This window comes from Acomys minous, assembly GCF_964271855.1.
Source record: "Acomys minous genome assembly, chromosome: 5".
In the NCBI taxonomy this organism is placed as follows: Eukaryota; Metazoa; Chordata; class Mammalia; order Rodentia; family Muridae; genus Acomys; species Acomys minous.
In genome coordinates this window covers 48,297,616-48,310,063 of record NC_140494.1, presented here as the reverse complement: position 1 = coordinate 48,310,063, position 12,448 = coordinate 48,297,616, and the positions used below count along the sequence as shown (strand labels likewise).

Below are 12,448 nucleotides of genomic sequence, written 5' to 3'. Positions count from 1 at the left end.
AAGGAAGGAAGACAGGTTTTACTGAGCCAGGTTCACTCCTCACACATCACAATGGAGTGCACATTTCTCTTTCTTCTTTACTTTGAAATACTAATCTTTATTGCATACTTTTGCTAGATTATACTACTCATTCTTTAACACAGAGTTAACATTACAACATTTTCATTTGTAACCTGCAATCTTTCATAAATATATGAAGTGTCCGTCTAACAAAATTCATTGATGGGTCTTCTCAGATTGTTAATCATAAGATTTCAGTATCTATATAAAATTATTAACATATTCAATAGTTTTCACATTTATACAAGCATTAACAAATGTGGAAAGAACATCATTTAGACTGAGAAACATTATTTTGGTTTATTGTTTTTCATTTCATTTCCTTTCTATTGAAAATAGAGTATTTTTCATACAATATATTCTGACAATAGTTTTCCATTCCACAACTCCTCCAAGATCCTCTGCAATTTCCTACCTATCCAACACCACATCCTTTCTTTCCCTCTTTTCCTGGAAAACAAACATATCTAAAGTAAATAAAAGGAAAAAATAAAATAAAGTACAAACAACAGACGTGAATAGGGAAATGAACAGGATGAACAGGAAAACAAAGCCAGTAAAAAGCACACACACACAAGCACACACATACACACACACACACACACACACACACACACACACACACGCTGGCACTTACAGGAATGCATTAAAATAAAAAACAAAAAATCAAAGCAAAAGTTCTCTAAGTTAAGAAAAGGAAGAAAAAAATCTCAGAAGAAGCAGTGTGAAACAATACAAAACAGCCCTCCAAAATACTATTAAGCTTTTTGTTTTCCATTGTTTGTTTGTTTGGTTAGTTTTTGTTGTTGCTATTGTTTTATTGTTGCTGCTGGTTGTGGTGATAGTGTGTGTGTGTGTGTATGGGGGTAGGAGTGCGTTGGCTATCTATTGTAGGGCATGAAGCCTGGCATTAAGAGTGTTTTATATGCCCATGGAGACAAAATAATTTTTTTATGTGCCAGTGGTTATCAATTGGAGACAGCTTCCAGGTTAGGCATGTGGGCTTGTGCTGACATCTACTCCCAAGTGCTAACACACCATATGGCTCAGTCCTGCGCAGGCCTTGAATTCTGCCACAGTCTTTGTACTTCTTTTTTTTTTTAAGTTTTTTATTAATTTATTCTTGTTACATCTCAATGGTTATCCTATCCCTTGTATCCTCCCATTCTTCCCTCCCTCCCTTATTTCCCTCCCCTATGACTGTTCCTGAAGGGGATTTCCTCCCCCTGTGTATCCATAGTTGAGTGTAGAGTGGGGTATGACTTTCACATGAACTCTGATGCCTCATATTTGACCATGTCCCCTGGAGGGGGAGACCTGGTGGCACTCAGAGGAAGGATAGCAGGTTACCAGTCTTTGTACTTCTTATGTGCATTCATTCTTTTGCTTTGAGAGGGCCTTCTACTTTCTACCCCTCTGGCTCTTTCAATATATCTGCCTTCTCTTGCACAGGGTTCCCTAAGCCATGGGGAAAGGGGTTAAAGGAGACATTCTGTTTAGGAAAGAGTGTTCCAAAGTCTCTCACTCTTTTTAAATTTTCAAGTTGTGGACCATTTTATTTCCATCTATTTTTGGAGGAAGTCTTTCTAATGGTAGCTGGACAAGACATTAATTTATGAGTATGGCAGACTGTCTTATAGTTCTTGGTTGCTGGTTTAATTTTTCTTGTTTCTTTGATTGTTTGCTAGGTTCATGGCATATCTGGTATAGAGTTCTTGACCACTTGAGCAATGTCAGGGACAGGTTCTTTATCATGAGGTTAGCCTTAAATCCAATCAGATTAGTTAGCTACTCCCACAAGATTACTGCCACAATTACCCTAGCACAACTTTCATGCTGGTCATCTTTGTATATGAAAGGGCTTGTAGCTGGATAAGTGTTTGCCTTTTTTCTTTGGAAACTTGCAAAGTACCTTTTGGTACCTTGAATTTTAGTAAGTAAGCTGAGAAGGCTCTAGATAGGCACCATCTCTAAATTTTCATTTTTGCTAAGTTCCATAAGTGCTGTCTTCGGCAGTAGGGAAGTAATATTACTTCATGGGGAGCAATCAATAGCCTTGACAACAGCCTGGATTGTTTGGGCCTTCCCATGGAGGCCCTTTACTAAAAACTCAGTTAGATCTAACCCATTCCCAGCAGTGGAATCTTTAGTGTGTGTTGAGACGTGATTACTTAATTTAGATCAGTTTCATATATGTACATATTTTAGACTCTTCTGCTTAAGTTCCATATATCCTCTCAAATGGTCTTTAGTTATAGATGTTTCTCCCTGTAATTCCTCCCTGTTCCATTACTCTACAATTTTATGCATATTTATTATATTTCCCCTTTCTAGGGATATCTGCTCCCCTCATATCCTTAATCTATGCCTAACCTCCATGGTTTTATTATTAAATGTGACTTGCTTATCATAGAATTAAGAGTTAACATCTACATATAAATGATTATATAACATATTTGTTTTTCGGAGTCTGGGTCACCTCACTCAGGGTACCTTTTCAAAAAAAAAGAATATATATGTGTGTGTGTGTGTGTGTGTGTGTGTGTGTGTGTGTGTGTGTGTGTGTGTGTGTCCATTCACTTACCTGTTAATTTCATGATTTTAGTTTTTGAATGGCTGAGTAATATTTTATTGTTTAAATATACATTTCATCTTCTATTTATCTGTTGATGGAAATATAGGCTGTTTTTAAATTATGACTATATGTTATTCATTCCATCCATGAATTTGATTTTTTTTTCTGCCATGTAATCCTTTCAGATATCATTTCTTCTTTTTTATCTAGAGCTTTTACCTATATCACTAGATTAGTAAAGTGAGATCTCTACATTTTTTATGCAGGCATATTAGGACTCTGAACTTGTTCTTAAAACCTACTTCGTTGTGCCCCATGTTTTATTATGCTGTGTTTTGTTTCTATTCAATTCTAAAATGGTTTTAGCTTTGAAAATTATCTCTTGAATTTTTTTATTCATTAATAATTTTCTCAGATTCCATGAATTTGAAAGCCTTCTGTTGTTCTGTTGTTGATATCCAGCTTTAATGAGTGATAATAAGATAGAACATTAGGTGGTGTTACAATTTTCTTGTACCTGCTTAGACTTATTTTTTGTCTTGGTATGTGGTAAATTGGGGAGAAGTTTCATGAGGTGCTCAGAAGAAGACATTTTTCTGTATATGGATGAAATGTTCTACAAATGTCTACTAGGTCCATTTGATTTATGATGGCATTTAGATCCAGCATTTCTGTTTTTTAGCTTTTTTCTCGATGACCATTTTATTGGTAAGAATGGGGTACTGAAGTGGCCCATTATCACTGTGAGAATCAATATGTGATATTAGATGAAGTATTATTTCTTTTATGAACTTGAGTGTCCTTTTGCTTACTGAATAAGTCTTTAGCATTGCAATATTCTCTTCTTGGATTTTTGTTTTCATGAGTAGATCATGTCTTTTGCCATTTGTTCTGGTTAGTTATCATTTGAAGTCTAGTTTGTCAGATATAAAAATGGGTATACTGGCTTGTTTATGGGTCCATTTGTTTGGAATATCTTATTTTCTATCCTTTTACCATGAAGTGATGTTTATCCTTGATATTTAGATATGTTTCTTAGAAGTAGCATAAAGATGGATTTTTTCCAGATCCAATATGTTAGTCTGTATTTTTGTTTTTCTTTTTGAATTTTTAATTAATTTATTTCTTCACTTTCTACCCCTCCCTTCTCTCCTCTCAGTCTTGCCCTCCCTTGCCATGCCCTCTTCCTTATTCCTCAGAAAAGGGGTGGCCCATACTCACTCACCCCAGATCATAAACTTGTATCACACCTGAGTTGAGTTTGTCCTCTTCCCCTGTGGCCTGACAAGGCAGTCCCATCAGGAAGAAGTGACCAAAAAGCCTGGCCTCTGAGAGGCTTCACCCAGCAGCATTTTCAAACATATTCTCAGATTCATAGCCAAACATTTGGTAAAGCATAGGAAATCTAGTGGAAAAGTGGGTGGCAGGATAAAAGGACCTAGAGTTGGCAAGAGCTCCACAAGAAGACCAACAGACCCAAACAAGCAGGGTCCAGAGGGGCCTGTGAAGTCTGAAAAACCAATCAAAGACCTTGCACGGACTGGATTTAGGTTCTCTACATACATGTAGCCAATGGGAAGCTCAGAATTCAGGTGGGTCCACTTATCAGGGGAGTGAGGGCTATCTCTGACCTAGTCTGTATTGTTTTATTGAATAATTGATATTGAGAGTGACCAGTTAGTATTGTTAGTTGAGACCCATTATTTTGTTGTGGTGATGTGGGTTGTTTTCCTTCTTCTTCTTCCTCTTTTGATTTGTTGTTCTGAGATTATTTATTGCTTGTGTTTTCTTCATTATTTATTTATTTATTTATTTATTATTAATTTATTCATATTACATCTCAATGGTTATCCCTTCCCTTGTATCCTCCCATTCCTCCTTCCTTCCCATTTTCCCCTTACTCCCCTCCCCTATGACTGTGACTGAGGGGAACTTCATTCCCCTGTATATGCTCATAGGGTATCAAGTTAAAAAACCTCTTTAGACTATAATTTTCCATCAACCAACTTCTGCAGAGCTGGATTTGGAGATAGATACTGCTTAATCTTGGTTTTATCATATGCAGAAAGCCTTTCTCCATTTATTTTGAATAAAAGTTTTGCTTAATATAGTAGTTGGGACTGAATATCTCAGTCAATTAAAGTTTATAGAACATTTGTCAAAGCCTTTCAGAATTTTAATGTCTCCACTGAAACCTCAAGTGTTATTCTAAAAGGTCTGTCTTTATATGTTACTTGGTCTTTTTCGCCTGTGGCTTTTAATATTAATTATTTGTTCTGTTTTAGTGTTTTGGCTATTATGTATGATGAGAATTCCTATTAGGGTCCAATATATTTGGTGTTCTGTATGGTTCTTGTACTTTGATTGGCACCTTTGTTATGTTAGGAACATGTTCTTCTCTGATTCTCGTGAGAATAATTTCTGTGCCTTTGACTATGGGTTTATTCTCCTGTTTCTATTATTCATAGATTTAGTCTTTTCATAGTATCCTAGATTTCCTGCATATTTTGTCCCTGGAATTTTTTAAGGTTTAACGTTTTTTAGCTGATGTATCCATTTCTTTTATCTAGTCTTTGATGCCTGAGATTATCATTCATCTCTTGCATTCTGTTGCTGAAGCTTGCTTCTGATGTCCCTGCTCAAGTTTCTATAGTTTTCATTTCCAATTTTACTTCAGTTTGATTCTTCCTTTATTTCATTTCCACATTCATGTTGTGACCTACATTTCATTCTACTGCTTATTTACATTTTCATGGATTTCAATGATGAATTCATTCATGTTGTGTTTGAATATTCACTATAGCTATTTGAAATCTTTGACTTGTGATTAAGATATGTTACATTTCTCAGGTGCTGTAATGGTAAGATTACCATGCTCTGGTGGAGCTATATTGCCATGGTTTTATTGTGGTTTTACACTCAAACTTCTCCAGTTTTATGCGGGATGATTATAACTCAAGGTGTTGGGGTTTGGTCTTGTATTTGTTGGATAGGTTTTTCATTTCTTGGATGCAGTGGATCTTATAGAGTGTGGTGACTGTAGGATGCCCAGTTGGGAGTATTTATAAATCCATGCCATGTGTGACCACTGGAAGTCCCAGGCAGAAAGTGTTTCTAGATTGGAACTGGACAGGAAGTAATGGGGAAGTGCTATGAGTGTGCATGACTGACTGTGACTTTACACAAAATGGGAAATCTGGGTCTGCTAAAAGTATATGTGGAGACCCCAGGGAATGGGAGAGTGAGAGAATATGTCTCTACAGGTGGTCACCGTAGGGCTGAAGATAATACTGAGGAGTTGGAAATGGAGGACCAAAAGGAGATTGAAGATTACGTACCTGATTTCCAGGTTGTGTGGACAGAAGTGTTCTTGGGAAAGAGTGCTTCCTGGTGTTAGTAGCTAAGTAAAAGTGCTTCCTGGTGTTAATAGCTGAGTAAAAGGGATGGGGTCAGAGAGAAGGACTATAGGAGAAGATATGCAACTTAATTTTTGTAACACTGAAGAACATATTGATTTTGTCTTGAAATCCTCACAACATATAATACTACGTAAATGTAATATTCTTTCTAAAGTTGCTTTGATTGCTGATACATTTTAAGTGAAAACACAACTTAATTAATGAACATACATATAAGTATAACTTAAATTCTATTAGGTTTTCCTACATATGTCTGGAAATTATTTTTAAATAAGTTGGCATATTCACAGCAGAGTGACAGAAGTCACATGAACTTTAATGGGGAGCTCACATAGGCACAAAAATGTAAAGAATGGGTAAATCAGAACTCTTCTGATTTAACCAAGAGCAGTGCTTATTTTTATATTTATCATTAGACAGCACAGTACCAGGTTTTTCATATTTTCATTTTCAGACTGGTTTTTCAGACAGTTCTATGGAATCTTATGTTTTGAGCCTATAGTCATAGGTTCAACCTCAGTTCTATAGTTCTGAGCTTTGGGGACTTAGACAGAAATCCTATTACTTATCACTACTTTCCTGCATCTTTCAGACAGCCTGTCATGGATCTTCTCAGCTGCCACAGTCAAGTGAGTTATTTCCCGCAATAAATTCCCCTTCAATTGCACTATCTCTGTCTAACCTCTGTTTCTTTCAGTAATTTTTGTTGTCTCTCTTTTACATTTTCAATGTATATATACACATAGATACTCAGTGTGAATGGATAAAATGTGGAAAACGCTGAAAACAGTGAACAACATTAAAAAGAACACTGAGTACTATACATTCCATCATTGATAACTCATCTCATTGTTTGGAAAATTCATTTATTTTTATTAAAAGCATTTCTGTATTCATTAAATGAATTTACTCATGTGTTTTAAATAATACAGTCCAAAAAAGCACCTCATAACATGTTTAATGCATCTTTAAGAGAGTTAGAAGTTTGATTTCATACAGATACAAGCATGCATTTACATTTTTCATGAACATTTAGTTTTGAACACTGTACAAATGACAGTATTTCTGCTTATGAGAAAGAATAAAAACTGTTTTGTTACCACTCCACCTGAACAATGTAAAATAAAATATTATATTTTTGTCATATTAAAACGATGACAATTGTCTTGTTGAAATGGAAGATTTTTTTTATCATATAAGCAGGTTTATAAAATATTCCAGAATACCCAAATTATATTTATGTTTCTGTTTTTTGTTTTATCTCATGTATTTCTAATCTATTTTCCAGATTCCATGACAATAAATAAATTGTTTTTATCCCTGAAAATACAAACTTTCCAAGTAAAAATATAAAAAATATCCTTCTACTATTTCCTTGAGGTCTATGTGCAAAGTTGTTTTCAGAAATAAAATTGCTGATGTTATAGAAGCATCTGCCACAGCCACTGGTTTTTAATACATCTTTCTACAATGGTGTGAGAGATTCTAAAATAGTCTCTGTACAGACCATTAGAAACTATTGCTCTACTTTCAAGGAAATGGAGAAGAGCTAAGCTTGCTCTTGTTCTTGAAATGAAGACCATGACATGGGAAAGAGAAGTAGATTTTGTACTCTATAACAAGTGCAATATCATTTGCTTGTTTTTGATCATCAACTGAGGATGGCATTTTAAAACAGCATGCTTCATCTCTTTAATAATCTAGGCAGTTGGACACACATCAAAATATAAGGGGATATTTTAGGCATAATGTTTTATAGCTAAAATTATATTTCACCAAGCCTGATTATCCAGTAGAATACCATGTCAATAACTAAAATTGTTTAGCAACTAATTGAATGGACTTACATTTATATTTCCTTTCTTTTTTATTTTATTAATTTATTCATATTATATCTCAATGGTTATCCCATCCCTTGTATCCTCTCATTCCTCCCTCCCTCCCATTTCCCCCTTACTCCCCTCCCCTATGACCTTGACTGAGGGGGACTTCTTCCCCCTGTATATGCTCATAGGGTATCAAGTCTCTTCTTGGCATATTTCCTTTCATGATTTTCTTAACAGTTTATTTTAAAAGGATACTTGGGATTACATGGTATGGAAACATTTAATGTCATCAGCCAGCAACAGGTTTGTTATCAACTGTTAGCACATGCCTTTGATCCCAGTACTTGGGAGGCAGAGGCAGGCAGATTGCTTTGAGTCAGTATGGTCTACAAAGTGAGTCCAGGATGGCCAAGATAACATAGAGAAACTCTGTATCAAAAATTAAAAAAAAAAGAAAAGAAAACAAAAGAAAAAATAACAGCAACTACTCTGAACTACCCTGTGTTTAAACCTCTGAACCTTCAATTTCAGTAAGGATCACATGTACTCTATATAATGAACGCTACATTGATTACATTTATTACATCTATAAATATTTTCTTTGTCCACATTATATTTATTGTTCTAATCCTTTTTATTATCTCCAAGGCCTAATATTGTTTATTAGAAGTATTTTTCCAGATATATAATTTATTTATTAAATACCAGAATGAGGAAGTTGTGGAAGACATTCGAAGGTGGAAAGAACAACCCCCACCTTCATTCTTGGATTGGTAGAATTAATACTGTGAAAATTACTATCCTACTGAAAGCAATATTTAGACTCAATGCATTACAAATCTCTCATGACCTTCTTCAAAGAAATAGAAAATGTGTTCATTTGGAACCACCAGGTTGCCAGATAATCAATGCAATTTTGAGTAATAAAAATGATGTTGAGTTACCATCTCAGATCTTAAGATTTATTACAGAGCTCTAATGATGAAACCAGCATGGTAGTAACACAGAAGCAGACACAGAGACCAATGGAAGAGAATAGAAGACCTGACAGAAAGATAGGTTACTTCAGTCATCTGATATTTGACATAAATGGAAAAACGCACACTGGAGAAAATACAGTGTCTTCAAGAAAGTATACCACAAATACTAAATATTCATAGATAGATAACAGAGGTTAGATTTATATCTCTGCCCCTGTGGAAAACCAACTCCAAGTTCATCAAAGATTTCCATATTTAAGTTGAAACATTAAATCTACAAGATATATACGGAGGACTGGACTTTCTGAATAAGATTTGTTTCTTATGAAATTAGGACAATTGACAAATACTACCTCCCAAAATTCAAAAGTTTCTGTCCATCATTTGTAACAACTGACTGAGTGAAAAGGAAGCCTTCAAGGCTAAAAGAACCCTATCCAGGTACACATCTGTTTAAGGATTATGATTCAAAGTAAACAAAGAACTAAGAAAAAATAAAGTAAAATAAAATCATCATTAAAGTAAATGAACTAATTAAAAGCAGGTTATAGATATGAGTGTGGAAGTCTCAATAAGAAAACAACAAAGGGTTATCTCTAACAGTGTTCAATGTACTTGTCAAGTAGAGAAGTGCAAATTAAACTATCTTGAGGTTTTTCTACTCTTTTTTTTTTTTTTTTCATTTTTTTGGTTTCTTGAGACAGGGTTTCTCTGTGTAGCCTTGACTGTCCTGGACTTACTCTGTAGACCAGGCTGGTCTTGAACTCACAGTGATCCACATGCCTCTGCCTTCCTAGTGCTGGGATTAAAGGCATGTACCACCATGCCCAGCTGGCTTTACTACTCTAAAGTCATAATGGCTATAATTAAAAAAATGAAAATTAATACTAGTGAAGATGTGAGGATTAGGGCCTCCTCCTTCTCTCTGGATAGAATTAGAAACTGGAGAATTCACTTTGGCAATCAGTATAGATAATTCTGAAAAAAACTATTATTTTTCATAATTAAATTTGTTTATTGACAATTTCTCAACTCCATTTTTAGAAGCAAAAATATAATAAATATATAACATTTTTATGTTTTCATGTATGTATTTATATATGTATATGTATACACACATATTTAACAACAATTAAAGGAAAAGATTCCAAGAATTTGAAAAAGAGTAAAAGGGTACATCAAGGTATGGAGGATGTAAAGAGAAGGGAGAAATTATGTAATTACTTAGTCTCAAAAAAAGTAAGGAAACAAAAAATAAAACATAAAAAAAAAACTGAAAGAAAAATCTGTGTTTCTATGATGCAAGGCTCTCATGTCAAATTGATCAAAAACCAGCATGGATGTTAAAGGTCACGGAGTATAAGCTGAGCCACAGAACTTTATTCAGAGGGCCAAGAGGTTTTTAATCCATATTGTCTTAAAGAAAATATAGGTGCTAAACATGCTATACAAAAGTACCACATATTTGCTTCATAAAAGGAATTTGATAACATCTAGCTTCCACTAAAGTGGAATTTTTGACATCTAGAACATTATATTACCTTTCCTCTTAATGTTATTTAAAATTGTATTTGATGTGGTTTTAATTTTGTTTTCTTTAATATCCTGCATAAGGGAATATAAAACACATTTTCTCTGTCATACTGTTCAGAGATGTACAAATGACAATGTAATTGTATACCAAGAAAATTACATATGTTCAGTTGTCATGTTGATTTCACATAAACATACTTTGATTTTTATACACAAGGGAGTAAGCACCTTTCTAACTCTACAGATGTACTATTATAATACATAGAAGAGAAAAATTAAGTAATCTTAACATTTCTGATGAAAATAGGTTTTACACATTGGAATCAAAATAAAAGTTAATATACTTATCTTTATACTATTAAATCTGTATTACTTAGAATAAATATGTTAGTATATATGAATATATAGATACATGTAAAGCATATTTGTCTGAGATAAATATATATAAAACTCTTGAGAAGCCAAAGTAGTATTATAAATGCAAAAACAATTGAGCTAAGCTTGCTAGTTAAAGGAAGAAAAGGAGGAAACACAAATGGGCTACTCAATTAATTAAACAAGTCAATAACACAGTAAAATCTCTGGTATATTTTTAATAGCCTTAGGGGGAATTCTTAAGCCAGAAAAGAGCCTACAAAACTCCTTTTTACTTATAACTGTTATAGATGTTCATAACACGGTCATCTCAAAATGCAATAGTCAATGTTCTACCCAATGAAATAAGTACAGGAGAAATTGTTTGTACTCAGTTTTCCTAAATATTAACATGTGAGGGCCTCTGTTCCTAAATATTAACACCAGGGCCTGCAGAGTAACAATTCTTCTAAGGCAAGAAGGAAATGGAGTCTCTATTCCTCAGAAGTCAGTGTTCACTCAAACTTCTAGAGTCTGGCATTGTTCATTATATATTAGGCATATTGAAGTACAGTACAATTTGGAAAAATAGTTTCTTGGCACATCACAATACTCTGTGCACAATAATTACATAAAAACTTTTCTCAAAGAACATGCCACTTCTTCCATGAAGATTGGTTCTAAATACAGGATATATGTGTTATCTCAATGGCCTAGTGGAGGCATGGTTTCAGTCCTACAGAGAGTGTAGAAGACATCTGAGCCATTAGTCACCTCTTGTCCTGGTTAAGGAAGCCTGAGGAGACCTAGGCAGTACAGATAAGAAAAATGTCTCCTAGACTATTAGGTATTTTTTACTTTGCTTCTAGAAACTTGGTATGTCCTGTCCCTACAGATAGTGTAAGTCTTGCCTAAGGTGTTTGCCAACTCCAGTTCCATCCGTTTGAGAAGAAAATATGGTATACGTCTTTTTCTTTGAAAGGACAGCACTCTGTGTTTAATATTCTTGGTTTACTTAGAACGTTGGGCTCCCCACTTTTACAAACACTTAATTGTCATTCCAAGTTCATATTTATTTAACATACAGATCACTTCCTATCTCAACAATTAATGTATTAGATTAATTTGATTTGGCTATATGTCTATATACACTTTTGCTGTTTATTTTTCATCCACTTGATAAAATATTAAATGATTCATGAGTTATTGTTTCTTAATTGTAATTCTCTCTTATAACATTCTTTTTGCTACTTGGTTCAATGAAAATTCATTTACAAGCTTCTCTAAAACTTCTGCTCTATTGGTAGGTATCATCACCATGCAGTTGATGCTATTATATTCCTCAGACTATCAGGATGATTTCCTGCAAGAAAATTTTGATAATGGATCACAATAACAAAATGTACGTTTTCAAAATTAAAAATCACTTGTCACAAAAATAGTAAAAGAGAGATGGAGGAGACATTTCCATTTTTATTTCTCAACCATAAGTCTTTTAGCACGTTTTATACCAAGCTCCAAATATTACTTCATGTTTATTATACATATAAATGTCCCCATTATTATTGGAATCATTTTAATCCATATTTTAAAAATCTCTTACATTCTCCTTAAATACGAGTTTAGTTTTGTTTTACTTTGTCAAAAGTGCTTGCTTTCAATAAGTAGCTTCTTGATGATATTATGTAATGTGTTCTGTGA

General features: G+C 34.1%; 1 pseudogene across 1 annotated transcript in view; it reads right to left on the bottom strand.

Moving 5' to 3' along the window:
• Positions 1 to 9,675, bottom strand: part of LOC311598355 (ran guanine nucleotide release factor-like) — a 282,936-nt pseudogene extending 273,261 nt beyond the window's left edge. The window contains exon 1 of the transcript in view: positions 9,601 to 9,675. The product of the transcript in view is annotated as a ran guanine nucleotide release factor-like (transcript). The remainder of the gene's footprint in view (positions 1 to 9,600) is intronic.
• Between the last annotated feature and the right edge of the window lie 2,773 nt (positions 9,676 to 12,448).